Genomic DNA, 16,362 nt, shown 5'->3' on the forward strand with positions numbered 1-16,362 from the left:
TCTTTGATCCATTTTGAGTTAATTTTTGTATAGGTGTTATGTAAGAGACCAACTTCATTCTTCTGCAGCACCGTTTGTTGAAAAGACTGTAGTTTTTCCATTGAATTATCTTGGTATGCTTGTCAAAAGTCATTTAACCTTATATGCATCAGTTTATTTCTGGGCTCTCTACATTCTATTCCACTGGTCTATACATATGGCTTTATGCCAGTACCATGCTGTTTTGATTACTGCAGCTTTGTAATAAGTTTCAAAATCAGGAAGTGTGAGTCCTCCAGCTTAGTTCTTCCTTTTCTAGATTGTTTTGGCTATTAAGGGTCTCTTGAGATACCACATGAATTTTAAGATGGATTTTTCTATTTCTGCAAAAAACATTATTGGGATTTAATAGGGATTGCATTGAATCTGTAGATTTCTTTGGGTAGCATAGACATCTTAGTAGTGTCTTCCAATCCATAAATGTGGGATATTTCTGTTTATTTATGTCTTTAATTTCCTTCACCAATGCTTTATAGTTTTCATACTATAGTCTTTCACCACCTTGGTTAAGTTAATTTGTAAGTATTTTACTCATTTTTGATACTATTGTAAATGTAATTGTTTTAGTAATTTCCTTTTCAGATTGTTAGTTTGTAGTGTATAGAAATGCAAATAATTTTTGTTGTATTTAAAAAAACAAAAATCAGATAGTATGATCCATGTTGTTTTGTTTTGTTTTACCTGCCAGTGACTCTTAGAGGCTGCTCCTTGTCAGAACATTCTCTTCACCGTCCCCTGTGTTGAGGATATCCACCCCGGACTTAGCCAGTTCCATCAGGATATGTTTGGGGTGCTTACAGTTTGTTACTATTTCCAGCCACACTGCAGCAAGCGCCTTTGTAAATGCCCCCTACATGCTGGTGGGATGGTCTCCAGGTAATTTCAAGAAGTAGAACCTCTGGGTCAAAGGGCAAAAGTATTTTTTAATGTTCCCTGCAGGAGGGTGGAGCCAGCTCTGCGCTGAGGGTAGAAGAGGGCCGTTCCCTCCCCTCCTCATCACGTTGCTGTCTTTGCTTAGCTGGCGGATTTGAGGCTGACTGTTGTCTTGCCCTGCCCAGCACTGCCTGACCATGAGTGTGGTCCAGCCTCTCGTGGTGACAGTCCTGCTGTTGCCATTGGTGTCCAGAAATTGACTGTTCTTGTCAGGATTTATCAGGTGGTTAAGGCAGAGGCACTTCTCAAAAACCCCAGTGTTTGCCTTTTAACTCATTGAGAAAAGCCAGGAATGTCCAAAATAAGCCCTTGGAGAGAGGCCAGAGCTGCTCTGCATAAGCCATTGGGCCTCCCTTCTAAGTGAGCGGTGCCCCAGTGGCCTCTGATCTCCACACACGGGAAGCTGGGCTGGACAAATTCCCTCCCAGCAAGCAGCCTTTTCCCTGAATCACCATGACTCCTGAAAACCAGGCACTAAAGTGATTAATGTCCTTCCAGGCCACTTGGTAGCAAACGTCTCCAGGACACATCCATGGGTTTGTCTTGGTGCCACCTCAAAGAGAGCTGAGGGCATTCAACTGTGATTGCTGTTAGGGAGGTGGGGCAGGGTCAGCGACAGAGCAGTCAGCATCTGGAGGCCAGGGCAGGGTCCTTGTCATATCCTGTCACCATGACCCGGGTGACTTACGGCAAAGCACTTACATAATCTGGAGCACACTGTACATGCTGTTCCCTCTCACCTGAACCTCTTCCTGCTACACACCTACCCCTACCGCTTTGCCTGGCCTGCTCCTCGTCACTTTTCATCACTCTTTAGACCTCAGCATCAGTGTAGGATCTGTGCCTTGGCCTGTATCCTAGTGTCTGGAAGAGGGTCAGGCACATGTCGGTGCCAGGGGGCTCTGTGGACATGACCATGATGTCAGAGCCAGGTGGCCCAGGTTAGAATCCTCTCTCTGTCAACTAGGGCAAGGTATTGAATCTTTTTGCACCTTAGTTTTTCCATCTGTAAAATGGGGATAATAGTACCTATTTGATTGTTAGGGTTGTTAGGAGGGTTACATGAGTGAATATATGTGAGGGGCTTGGAACAGGTGCCTGGGCTGTAGAAGGTGCTGGATCAGTGCTAATGTTGGCGTTAAATGCTAGAGGTTAGTTGGAGTTCTCCAAGGTTCCCCCTGTAGCAGGCACTGGTGGTTGCCTAGCCAGCATCCTCCTGCATGGGAATTGCTTAGTATGTCCCAAGCATGCTTTTTGTCCTGGCTGTTGTCATGTCAGTGCTGTAACTGTGGGATTGTAGCTCTGATGACAGTGACAACAAGCCCCTCAGAAGCTGGCGCCTGCGCCACTGTTCGCATTGTTCTGACTTGGCTCTGTGCTCTGTGAGTGTCTTTCCACTCCTGCTCCTGCAGACAGGAGCCTGGCTTTCTCCGCGTAACCTAGCTCAGATTCCTCTGAGGACTTTTGCCTTCACCCTGTTGGGACAGAGCTTTGCTGCCCTGTGGCAGGTGTCTGAGCAGCTGTCACCAGACGTGCTATGGCACAGAAACTGGATGGGGAACCACTCCACAGGAGGGGGCTTGGGCCAGGCTGGCTTTCTACATTTGGGCTTCTTAGGACAGATGCCACATAGGGAGGCACCGTGTTGTCTGCGGGCTTAACCACCCAGTCAGATTTTCTCTGTTTGCAGAGTATAGTGGACAGCCTTCAGGGAGCGACCCAGCACATGCCTGCCCCTTCTCTGAGGGCCTCCTGAGAACTTCTTAGATGGCACCTTAGTATACTTGGCCCCACCCCATTGGCTGACTGGGTGCCACCGGACCCAGGATGAGCCAGTCAGATTCTATCCTGGGAGTATGGACTCAGAACTAGTCTTTGCTGGCACATAAACTACCCGCCAGGGGAAGCCACATGCCCAGAGAAGCAGATAGTCCTCAGCACTAAGAACTCTAGAGAGTCCTACTGGTTTTCCAGGCCTCTGTTTCAGTCCCTGAGAAGCTGGGCTGTACCAATTTCCACCAGCCATCCCTTTCTCCATATAATAAATTCCCTGCCCACTCTCATCCAGAGTGTGTGAGTTTCCCGCCACACTGGCCCTGCCCCTACAGAGGAAACGCTTCAGCCCCTGCTGCAGCGGGTGATTTACTGGTCCAGCTGAGGCTGACCCAGAGCCTTCCGGGAAGCATCTGCTCGGCAGCTCCATCACTGCCCCGGGGGCCTCTACGGGCCTGGGAAGAGCTCAGCCGCCACAGCACAGGAAGCCCTGGAGTCTGTGTCAACTCCCGTCTCCGGCTGGACGGGACAGGTCCCAGGAGAGGAGCCTCTGTGAGGTCAGTGGGGCTCAGCTCGTGCTTAGGACACTTGTTTTGTTTTCCTCTTGCAAAATGGAAATTGCTTTGTTCATTATAAATATAAATGCAGATGTGTCGTTTTTTAAAAGCACTGCGTAAATGCAGAAAAGTTGAGAGAAAAAAGCCTACTTCACCACCGATCCCATCACCCAGAAAACACACACACAAACACTTTTTTTTCCAGAAAGGAAATCAAGCTGTACATACCGCTGGAAACTGCTTTTTTTTTTAGTTTAGCAATGTAGCCAGAGGGCATCTTTTCGAAAAAAAAAATAGCTTTATTGAGGCACAATTGACATGGAATAAAAGGCACATTATATATATATATATATATATTTTTTTTTTTTTTTTAAGATGACCTGTAAGGGGATCTTAACCCTTGACTTGGTGTTGTCAGCACCATGCTCTCCCAAGTGAGCCATGGGCCAGCCCTTAAACTGCACATATTTAAAATACACAAGTTTCAACATATGTGCACACCTGTGGACCCACCCCCACAGTCAAGATAGTGAAGCCCCAAAAGTTTATCTGTGCTGCTTGGTAATCCCTCCTGCCACACCCCCTCCCTGGCACACCCCCTCCCTGGCACCCACTGATCCTGCTTTTTGTCACTGTGACTCATTTGCATTTTCTAGAATTTTATGTAAGTGGAATTGTACATATTTTTCCTCTGGCTTCTTTCACTTAGCGTAATTATTTTTGAGATTCACCCATGTTGTTGTGTGTATTATTGATAGTTCATTCCTTTTCATTGCTGAGTAATATTCCATTGTGAGGGTGTACCACAGTTTGTTTACCCTTCACCTGTTAGTGGACATTTGAGTTATTTCCAGGTTGGAGCCATTACAAATAAAGCAGCTACAAACATTTATATACAAGGTACTTCAAAAATTTTGTGGAAAAATAGAATTAAAAGATAATATGAATCTTTCCATAAACTTTTTGAAGTACCCTCATACACCCTATGTATGCTATTATTTCTCTTGAGTAAATACCTCAGAGTGGGATGACTGAATGGTAAGCATATATTTAGGGGTTTTTTTTTGTTTGTTTTTTTTTTAAAGATGACCGGTAAGGGGAACTTAACCCTTGACTTGGTGTTATCAGCACCACACTCTCCCGAGTGAGCCACGGGCCAGCCCTATATTTAGGCTTAACCCTTGACTTGGTGTTATCAGCACCACACTCTCCTGAGTGAGCCACGGGCCAGCCCTATATTTAGGCTTTTAAGAAACTACCAAACTGTTTTCTAAAGTGGTTATACCATTTGACACTCACCAGCATCGTATGCACGTTCTAATGACTCTGCATCCTTGCTGATGTTTGGTGTGGCCAGTCTTTTTCTTTTTAGCTGTTCTAATAGGTGGGTAGTGGTATCCCATTGTGGCTTTCATTTTCATTTCCCTGGTGCCAAATGGGGTGGAGAGTCTTTTCATGTGCTTATTCAAGCTCTTCTTGGTGTAGCAATAAATGGAGAGCTACACTACCTTTTTGTTTGTTGGTTTGTTATTGCTGGCCAGTACAGGGATCGAACCCCTGGCCTTGGTGTTTTCAGCACCACGCTCTAACCATCTGAGCTAACAGTCCAGCTTACACTAACATTTTTAATGACTACACAGTGCTACAATATTGGATGCATCATTTTATTTAATGAAGATGGACCTCTTGGGTGGCTTGGATATTTTGCTGTTCCACATAATGCTGTGACACACAACCTTGTATTTACATTTCTCCACCTTTGTCTATGTCCTTCATGTGGCATTGATGGGTAAAAGAGATGCATATTTTTAAGGCTTTTGAAACACACTGACTAATAGCTCGCCTGGAAACCTGCATGTACCACAGCCCCACTGCAACATATAGAAAACAGTTCCTGCTTCTAATTCAGGCAGAAACCTCCAGAGTGATGACTTGCAGGGTTTGAGGAAGTCTTTCAAGCGTGACCCCATGACTTTTGGCAAGAAGCCAGAAATTAGGGCAAATTGGCCACAGGACTCACTTGGAGTGGCCTTGGAAAATCATGAGGGGCTGGGGTGCGGGCGGGGGGCCGAGGCTGCTTCAGCATTAGAGAAGGAGGGGAGGAGCTGGCACCGGGTCTGGTGTGAGCTCAGCAACATTCATTCCTCACCCTGAGACCTTGGCCCAGCCACTTGACCTATCTGACCACAGTTTTCTCAGATGTGGAGTAGAACGAATAATACTAATCCCCAAGTATGTGACAGCACTTTAGAAACTGGGAAGCACCCCTCGAAGGTGTGTCATTAGGAACTTGTGTTTCCTCTCCACGAGGGTGGGCAGCGCCCGTTTCCTCGCAGTTGCTTGTGAAGGGCACCTGCCTGCGATGATGCTTAGGCTCTGGTGAGAGAGGAGGGGCCGTGGTCCACAGGATAGTGGCCTCCCCCAGAGATGTCCACATCCCAGTCCTCTGACTGTGTGTACATAGGCCAGCTTACACGGCCAAGGGCAATTGAGGTAGGAGATGGAATTAAGGGCACTAATCAGCTGGCCTGAAAACAGTGAGACTATTCCTGGATTATCTGGGTGGGCCCAATGTGATCACAAGGGTCCTTCAGTGTGGAAGAGGGAGGCAGATGAAAGATCAGAGAGACGGCAGCATGAGGACTCAGCCCTATGGTTCTGGCTTTGAAGATGGAGGAAGGGGCCACCAGCCAAGGAATGCAGGCAGCCTCTAGGAACTGGAAAAGGCGAGGAAAAGGATTCTCCTCTGGAGCCTCCAGAAGGAACCAGCCCTGCTGACACCTTGATTTTAGCCCAGTGAGACCCATTTCAGACTTCTATCCCCCAGAACTGTAAGATCATAAATTTGTGTTGTTAGAAGCTACTAAGGGTATAGTTATTTGTTACAGCAGCAATAGGGAATGAGTATGGGAGGATGGGCGGGCACCACGCACCGCGGGACACCTGGGGAAGGGATTGGAGTGCTTCCGCTGCCGGGACCCCTGGTGGGGAACAGCACCAGCAACTGCGGCAGCAGCCTTCCTCTGTCCTCTGGGGAACACTGAACAGAGCTCTTGGCTTCCAGTGGGCTCATGTCAGGGGAGAGAGGGATAACCCCAAGCAGGGGCCTTGAATGCCAGGCCGAGGGCATTCTGGAGGCAGTGGGGAGCCACTGAGGGTTTCAAGCAGGGCAGGGAGATGATGGGAACTTAATTTAGCAACAAGGATGGAGTAAGAGAGCACTGGGCCTGGAGTCAGAGTCACTGCCTCTCTGGGTGACCTTGGGAGCAAGTGCTCTCTGAATTTGCATGCCATTTCCTGAAGACAGTGGTGCTGTTTCTGGGGTCCTTCCTGGTCAAGGATCACAGCTGGCCCAGCCTAGTCAGGGCCTATTGGGATCAAAGGGAATTCTCTGACGTGACACCAAGAGGGCAGAGAAAGTAAGATGATGATGATGATGATGATGATGATGATGATGATGATATCAACATTTATTGAGCACTAACCGTGGATTAAGAACTTTATATCATGTATCTCATTTCATCTCATCTCCTCCCCATCCCGTCAATGGCTCCCCAGTGCTCTTAGTGTGAGTCAACGTGCCCACTATGACCCACAAGGACTGGCATGGTGTGGCCCTGCTGACCCCTCAGGCTGCATCTCAGACCTCTCTCCCCGTCACTCTCTGAACCCCGCTCCTTTCAGTCGCAGAAAGGAATGTGACCTGTCCATCCCACCTCATGGCCTTTGCAGAAGCTGTTCCAGCCACCAAGAATGCAGTTATCCTGCTCTCCAGCCGCTTAGCCCCTCCATCCTCTGCTCTCATCTCTGGCCATGGAGCCGCCCTGCCCCCCGGCTAAATCAGATTCCTGTGAATTTGCACTAGGATTCAGATGGTGCAGCCCCAGATACAAGCACAGAAAGATATTTGTCTGTGTGGTTACCTGGTCGGTCTCTGCCTCCCCCATCAGGTCATGGGGCCAATAGGCTAGGATGGTAAACGTTTGCTGAAGGAATTAATAGGTAAATAAATAACCGTTTACTGAAGAAATAAACAACAGAGCCTAAAGGTTGGTATTGTTCTCATCTGCATTTTTTCAAAAGCAGAAATGGGCTCAGAGAAGATCAGAGGTTTGTCCAAAGTCACCAGGCGAACCTGGAAGATGCCCCTCTTTGCAGGAGGGAGTTGGGACCGGGGCCCATCTGAGTAGAGGGTCACCGTGAGTAGGGGTCAAGGCTGGAGGAACTTGGGCCTGTGCGGGAGGCAGGTCTGCTGGAGAAGTGCCTTGGAGAGGATGTGCTGAGCACAGCTGACCAGGCAGAAGAGGAAGGAACAAGGGCGGACAGGCAGGGCCCCAGACCTTCCTCAGAGTCTGGTCCCCACCTTCCCCCGGCCACTCTCTGTCACACTTTCACACGCTCACTCACGCTGGCTAATGTTGATATTTAAATGGCTTTTCAAGGTGGGTGTGGACGAGGGCTGTGCACCAGGCCCACTTGCCCACTGCGGGCAGGAGTGTAAATCAGTATGGCCATTTTGGAGGGTGATGTGGCAATATCCGTGAAAACTTTCTAAGTGCGAACCCTTTGACCCAGCAATTCTGCTTGTGGGAGCCAGAAGGTATTTACTATAGCACTGCTTGTCATAGCAAAGAATTCAAGGCCACCTAATGTCCATCAGTAGGAAATGGGTAAGTAAATTATGCTTAGCTTATCCCATGGAAAGCGATGCAGTCGTTCAAAAGAGTGAGCTGATCTACATGAAAACAGGAGGATGTCTGTGACACACGCATTTTTTTTTTTTTTTTTTTAAATTTGGCAGCTGGGCGGTATGGGGATCCGAGCCCTTGACCTTGTTGTTGTCACACCGTGCTCCAACCGGCTGAACTAACTGGCCAGGCCTGTATATGGGTTTTGCTGTTGTTTTAAGGTGGGGCCTCTTCATTGAGTTGGGGGCGGGGGCTCAGGGGCCCTTGGTGCGGCGGGTCCGCTGCCTCTTGGCAGTCGCAGGCTGCTGGCCCCGCGGGTGGCGGCCACGCGCAGATCAGGGCGGTGCTTGTTCTTGCGGATCACGTGCGCGACGCTGCTGAGTGTGGCCCGGGCGTTGTCGTTGCTGGTGGCCCGTGCCTAGGAGGTAGCCGGCATCCGCGGCCGGATCTCCGTTTCATGAGCACCACGACACCTTTGCGGTCGCTGCCGGCTCCACAGCCACAGTCTTGCGATGAGTCAGCCGGCTGTAGCCGAGGCCGGTGCGGGCCGTCGGGTTACGGTGCTCTGTGCTGTAGGTCTGTCCGCCCATTCCTTTCCATCAGGAACCTGGCGCGGTTCCGCACGACCTTCCACTGCAGATGCGCGCGCACGAAGGCGGCTCCTCTCGCCTCGGCGGCCGGAGACGGAAAGAGCTGTCTGTGTTGTTAAGATCAAAAAAGTCGCAGAATAATGCACGCTTCAATTATCTGCTGCTGAGTAACACCCATCCCGAAACCGGCCAGTTCCTCGGCTGCATCAGCGTGGGTCTCTCATGCGGTGGCCTTGGGTGGGAGCTGAGCTGGGGCTGGAACCTCCGCCTTAGTCTCTCATCTCCTGGGGCCTCTCTCCCCCTGGACTCATCATTTGCAGTCCAGCTTGAGCTTCCTGACTGCAGGTAGTTGGATCCCAAGAGTGAGTGTTTCCAGAGGACTTGCCTCAAAGTGCCTTCATTTATCAAGCCTCTGCTTGCATCATGCTTACTAATGTCACATTGGGCAAGGCTAGTCATACAGAACAGCCCAAATTCAGCATGAGAAGGCCTGCACCAGGGCACGGGTGCTGAGAGGCAAGATGCAGTATAGTAACAATCTAGCACAACATATGTAATAAGATTATATTTTATTAAGACACCATACATGTTCTTAATGAAATAGCATGTTACATGCATGTCATAATACACATATGTGTGTTCATAGTATTGCATATGCATTGATATGTCTGAAAGACAATCCCAACTTCTGCAACTTTTAAAAATCTTAACAGTATATACAAGGCTGCCAGTTAGCTCAGTTGGGTAGAGCACGGTGCTAACATCAAGGTACAGGGTTCAATCCCTGCTACTAGCCAGCTGCCAAAAAATAAAAATAAAATAAAAAATAAAAACCAGTATATACATATGAAGGGTCTTCAAAAAGTTCATGGAAAGATTTGTATTCTCTTTTCATTCCATTTTTCCACTAACTTTTTGAACTACCCTCATATCATAAACATCTTCTTATGTTCATGTAATCAACTCATTCTTTTGAAGAACTGCATAGTTTTCCATGGGATCACTGCTAACAGTGGTTAATTTTCAGCAGTAGAAATGGGTAGGTATAGGGAGATGTATCAGTCCATTTCTGTTGCTTACAACATAATACCTGAAACTGGGTAATTTATAAAGAAATGAAATTTATTTCTTACAGTTTCAGAGGCTGGGAAGTCCAAAGTCCAGGGAACACATCTGGTGAGAGCTTCTTCTTGGTAGTGACTCTCTATAACAACTCAGGGCATCATGTGGCGAGAGAATGGGCTGAGCAAGAGAGAGCTGACCTTCTCACTTGCCCTCCTTATAAAGCCATCAATCATCCATTCATTCCATTCATGGAATGGATCAAATCCATTCATGAGGGCACAGTCTTCATGATCCAGTCACCTCTCAAAGGCCCCACCTTTCAAATCTCACAATCAGATTTCCAACCCTCTTAGCACTGTTAAAATGGAGGTCAAGATCTGATGAGTTTTGGGGAGACAGTCAATCCACAGCAGGGAACCTTTCTGTTTTTACTGTATATGCTTCTTTACGGTTTGAATATTTTAAAAGTGGGCTGGCCAGTTAGCTCGATTTGTTGGAGGGTGGTGTTGATAACACCAAGGTCCAGAGTTTGATCCCTGTACCAACCAGCCACCAGGAAAACAAAAAGTGAGATGTATTATTTTTGTAATACATGTTTTGTTTTGTTTTGTTTCGGGCGGCTGGCTGTTACGGGTATCTGATTGCCATACATTAAAAAAAAAAATAACGTACAGGGAAGACCTCTGCGTGTCATTAGGTACAATTTTTCAGCATATTCTGTTCCCTACATATGCATGGATTTAATAATGATACTAACTTACATTTATTGAGCCCTTGCTCTGTGCACTTCATATGAATAAACTCACAAAGTCCTCATAACCACCTATGAGGTAGGGATTATAATTGTACCCATTTTACAGAAGAGGAAACTGAGGCTCAGGTGACTTGTTTGCCCACAGTCACCACCTGGGAAGTATCAGAGCTAGGACTTGGACACACACAGTCAGGCTCTTGAGTCCTGCATTCTTGAGCACTATGCCACACGGCCACAAACTGAACACAAATCAAACTACAACAGTAACAGTGTTCAAACTACTGCACAAAATGGATGATGGTGTTTTGCAGAAATGAGGTTGCCCCCCTCACCGTGTTCAGTTCAGCCCACAGGCTCCCCAGGGGCTTTGGCCTGCCCACTACCCACTACTTTTCACTTTCTAAGCCACAGGAAGATAGTCAGCTTTTGTCCTTCGCTTAGCACAATAGCACTTTTATATATATATATTTATATATATTTTATATATATATATATTTATATACACACATCTCACCCTTCTCCCTGAGAAATCAGTGTTATGAGCTTCTGGCGTTCTTTCCAGAGGTAGTTTATCCATATACAAACATATATTCTGTATTTTCCTCTCACTAAAAAAAAAAGTCTCACACGACACCCATTGCTCTGCCCTGTGCTCTTTCCACTCAGAGGATCTTGAAGATCATTGCGTGTCAGGTTTCTGTTGCTTATAACAGAATACCTGAAACTGGGTAATTTATTTTTTTTAATGTATTTCTTACATTTTAAAATGTAAGGGGGCACATCTAGTGAAGGCCTCCTCTGGGTGGAAGCTCTCTACTGGGTCCTGTGGTGACCAGGGTGTCACATGGCGAGAGTGGGCTGAGCAAGAGAGAGCTGACCTTCTCGCTTGCTCTCCTTATAAAGCCATCAGAACCACACCCACGACCACCCATGAAACCATTAACTCATTACTCTGTGAATGGATGAATCCCTTCACAAGGGCACAGTCTTCTGTGATACAATCAGCTCTTAAAGTCCCCACCTTCCACCACCATTTTGAGGGTTAAGTTCCAACATGAGCTTGGGGGGACATTTAAACCACAGCAAGTGGGGAAAGAGCTTCCTCATTCCTGTCCACAGTGGCCTCTATTCTTCCTCTTCCCCGCCGAAGCACATGAGGGTTGTTTCTGACCTTGACAAGTGCACGATTGTGGTTTAAGCCACTGTGGTAAACAGCCTTCAAGAGGGCATCCGAGGATGCCCACCTCCTGGTACTCATTCCTTCAAGTAATCCCCTCCCCTTGTGCGTTGGCTGGGTCTAGTGAACAGCTTCTTCTTCTTCTTTTTTTTTTTTTTAAAAGATAACCAGTAAGGGGACCTTAATTTCAAGTAATCCCCTCCCCTTGTGCGTTGGCTGGGTCTAGTGAACAGCTTCTTCTTCTTCTTCTTTTTTTTTTTAAAAGATAACCAGTAAGGGGACCTTAATCCTTGACTTGGTGTCGTCAGCACCAGGCTCTCCCAAGTGAGCAAACCGGCCATCCCTATATAGGGATCCGAACTCATGGCCTTGGTGTTATCAGCACCGCACTCTCCCAAGTGAGCCATGGGCTGGCCCTCTAGTGACCAGCTTCTAATTAACAGAATATAGCAAAAGTCATGGGATGGCTGAGAGCAGTGACACCTAGAAGCAGTGACACTTTAGTAGCAATAAATCAACCCAGCACCCAGATTTTGGTTTCTAAATACTGTTCTCTAATAAAAGTAATCAGAGCTCTTTCCAGAAATGGCTGATTCTAAGGCTAAGTCAGGGAAAATACAAGACGAGCCTGGAGCATCTTGTGGTGCCAGAAAGCAAGGAAGTGCTCAAAAACCAAAAGGACATGGGCGTGTCAAAGGGACCGGCAGCTCCCAGTGGCCAAAGATAGAATAATGTGAGCAATATAAATAATGTCGTGTTGGATTAGAGCTCAAAGTATAAAATAAATATACGTGAGTTCCATCTGATATAAGTAAATAATTAAGTAAATGGACAAATGAGAGAGAAGGGCCAAATCATCCCTGCAGATTAATTCCAAACCATTTATGACACTCTCACCGAGAGGTGGAGTTTAATTCCTCACCCCTTGAGTATGGGCTAGACTTAGTGACTCCCTTCCAAAGAATAGAGTATAGAAAAGGGAAAAACATGACTTTATGGTGAAGGAACTGGCAGGCACCACGTTAACCAAGTGACAAAGGTTAATACCACTGATGTCACATGGATATCACGTACCTCCTGATAATGTGATATGGAGGACACGTCGCTCACCTCTGTGGCATTCTTCCCCCAAATCCATAACCCAAGCTAACCATGAGAAAACAAAGACAAACACAAATCGAAGGACATTCTACAAAATGCTGGACCAGTACTCCTCAAAACTCAGGGTTATGACTTGAGAAAGACTGAGAGACTCTGAGGAAAGACTAGGAAACTGTCACAGACCAGATAGGAAAAAATGCAATGTGTTATCCCGGACTGGATCCTGCAATAGAAAAAGGACATTAGTGTGAAAATGGGTGACATCTGAAGAAAGGCTGAGGTTAGTTAATAGCAATGTATGGAGTTCAGATCCCGAACTGGCCAGCTGCCAAAAAAAGAAAGTAAAGTACCAAGTTGGATTCTTTTGACCAATGTTCCATGGTAAATTAAGATGACAGCGTTGGGGAAACTGGGTGAGGGCTATGCAAGAACTCTGAGTTATCTTTGTAACTTTTCTGTAAATCTAACATGAAGCCAAAATAAAAAGTTGATTAAGAAAAAAAGGGATGAAATGTCACTTCTGAGATCAGGTTACAAAAGACTCTGGCTTTAGACTCACTGGCCCTCTCTTCCTTTCTTGCTTGAGGCCACGTGCCTTGTGATGAACTGTCCTATGGAGAGGCCCATGTGGCAAGGAACTGAGTGAGGCCTCGGCCAACAGCCATCAAGGCACTAAGACCCTTAGTCCTACAGGCCATGAGGAGCAGAATCCTGACAACCACAAGGTGCAGGAGCGTGGAAGCTAATCCTCCCACCTGAGCCTTGGGATGAGTCTCCTGCCTCTGGTGATACCTTGACTGCTATTTGGCAAGAGACCTGAAGCCAAAGGACCCAGCTAAACTGCACCTGATTCCTGACCCACCAAAATGGTGAAATAAATGTCTGTTGTTTTAAGCTGCTACCTTATGGGGGGTAATATGTTTGCAGCAATAGATAATTAATACAGTTCCCCTCTCTTTTTGGTCATTTTCTGGTTGGCCTGAAGCCTTTGACTGCCCTATTTGGCTCAGATATGAGCAGAAATGCTAACACAGGCCAGGCTCTTGGGTGTTGGCCTCCACATGGTCCGGCATAGAGGCTGGTAATTTTACTAGATTATTGAAGTGAAAATTCTCAGAAGAGAACTCAGGGACCACAGTTTGAAAATCATCACTCACCTGCTTAAGTCCTCCAATGGTATCTCCCTGTTATTCAAGTTGCATCCAAAACCCTTGCTGTGAGGGCTGGTCCGTGGCTCACTCAGGAGAGTGCGGTGCTGATAACACCAAGGCCACGGGTTCGGATCCCATATAGGGATGGCTGGTTCGCTCACTGGGTGAGCGTGGTGCTGACAACACCAAGCCAAGGGTTAAGATCCCCTTACCGGTCATCTTTAAAAAAAAAACCCTTGCTGTGGCTTGCAAGGTCTTCAGGGTATCCCCCACCCACACTCCTTTCTCACTTTCTGTGTTTCCACTCCCCTTAGTTTTCTAGACCCTGATCACACCGGGCTCCCCGGCTCTGCCCACGCCTGCCTCAGGGCATTTGCACGTCCTGCGTTCACTGCCTGGTATGTCTTTCCCCACATCTTCCCACGGCTGCTGGCTCCTTATCATTCAAGCCTCAGTTCAAATCTCACCAACTGGGAGAAACTGGTTCTTCTTTTTTTTTTTTTTTTTTTTAAAGATGACCAGTAGGGCCGGGCCGTGGTGCACTCGGGAGAGTGCGGCGCTGGGAGCGCAGCAGCGCTCCCGCCGCGGGTTCGGATCCTATATAGAGATGACCGGTGCGCTCACTGGCTGAGCGTGGTGCGGCCGGGCTCAAAAAGGACAAAAAAAAAAAAAAAGATGACCAGTAAGGGGATCTTAACCCTTGACTTGGTGTTGTCAGCACCACGCTCTCCCAAGTGAGCCACAGGCTGGCCCAGAAGCTGGTTCAGATCGCCCATCTCCTCTTGTGTCCCTGGCACTCCCAGTCACATCTCCCTACTTTGTTTTCTTCATAGCCTGGATCACTAATTGAAATTATCTTGTTTATTCATGTGTTTTTTGTTTTTGTAGTTAGTCCGACGGGCAGTTGAGTGTGGTGGTTAAGAGCCTTGGAAGCCGGTTCGAATCCTGCCTCTACTGCAAACTAACACGTTATCTGGCCTCTCTGGGTCTCAGCTTCCCCATCTGTGAGGCGGGCATAACAGTAATACACCGTGTCACAGGACTGCTGGGAGAATTAGAGAACATATAAATGCCTGGCCTATGCCTGGCACATTGTAAGTGATCTGCATATGTATTTGTTGTTATTATTATTATTATTCTGTTTCTCGCCCCTGAACAGAAGCTCTGTAAGGGAAAGGACTTGGTCAGTATGGGGTTTGCTCACTGCTGTATCCACAGCACAGATCCTGGCCCATTGTAGGCGTCAGTAAACACTTGTTGAATGAATGAATGAATGAATGAGGAGTGAGGATTAGGAGCACCGGTTTTGGAGTCAGGCAGACCAGCTTGCACTCTCCTCCCACCCTTTACCCCGAAGAGCTGTGTGATCTTGGGTTAGTAATGTCACCTCTCTGAGTCTGTTTCCCCATCTGGGGCCTCCTCAGAGAGTTGCTGGGAGGGTCCCACGTGCTCCCGCAGGGCGGCGGGCCCTCAGCACAGCACCTGTGCTGGCAGGGAACAGCAGCCACCACGCTTCTCCACCCTGGCGAGTCTGGCACTGCCAGCTTGCAGACACACGCGGATTCACAGGACGGTTTGCAAACAATTCCTGGGTGACCCAGAGTCCATTCTCAAAGAACCCTCCAGGTGATGGGCCCTGCCCCTGGGAGGGACGGGCAGGAAGGGCACCAGGTTGGAAGGCCGTGTTCATGATTCACCACCTATACCGGACAGGCTGGGCTGCCCTCTGAGAAGAGTTAACCCTTCTAGAATGTGTGACATCAGCACTTCCTTCCTCTGGGTGGCCGGCAGCCTCTGGGGACAGTGGGAGGGCCTTGCCCTAATGTTCCTGTGGCCGAGGCTTGGGGATAGGAGAGCAGCAATGAAAGTGAGTCAACTCGGTGGTCCTGGGTCATCCAACAGGGTCCATGACCAGAGGGTGACTTTATGCTGGCCAGTGGAATGTGGGCAGAAACGACTGGACACCATTTCCAGACTTAACCCATGAAACATCTCGCACTTCATCCTCTCCCCTCTTGCCCAGGGCTGCCTGGGAGGCGACATGTGAGGAGAGCAGAGCCACCATCAGCAGGGACCCCTGGAAGGCTTCAGGAGTGAAGTGCTGCCCACCCACCCTCCTGCTGCTCATGGACTTCATGAGAGTGAGAAATAACTTCTCATCTGCTAAATACTGAGATGTCAAGGGTTATTGGCAAATGAGGCCAATTTATTATGTTTTCTACCAGAATCATCTTGGGTGAATCTTTTAAAAATTGTCCTATTTTCCTACCACTTTACCAAACGAAGACACATGCATCATAACAAGTTTATTTATTTATTTATTTATTTATTTATTTTTAAAAGATGACCGGTAAGGGGATCTTAACCCTTGGCTTGGTGTTGTCAGCACCACGCTCAGGCAGCGAGCTAACCGGCCATCCCTATATGGGATCCGAACCCGGGGCCTTGACGTTATCAGCACCGCACTCTCCCAAGTGAGCCACGGGCCGGCCCAAGTTTATTTATTTTTAAAAAGATGACCGTAAGGGGATCTT

At 47.6% G+C, this 16,362-nt stretch overlaps 1 pseudogene; it reads right to left on the reverse strand.

Moving 5' to 3' along the window:
* Positions 1-8,222: 8,222 nt before the first annotated feature.
* The window catches only part of LOC103589014, a 28,008-nt pseudogene continuing 19,868 nt past the window's right edge, over positions 8,223-16,362 (reverse strand).

Source organism: Galeopterus variegatus, unplaced genomic scaffold (assembly GCF_000696425.1).
Source record: "Galeopterus variegatus unplaced genomic scaffold, G_variegatus-3.0.2 Scaffold638, whole genome shotgun sequence".
NCBI classification, from domain to species: Eukaryota; Metazoa; Chordata; class Mammalia; order Dermoptera; family Cynocephalidae; genus Galeopterus; species Galeopterus variegatus.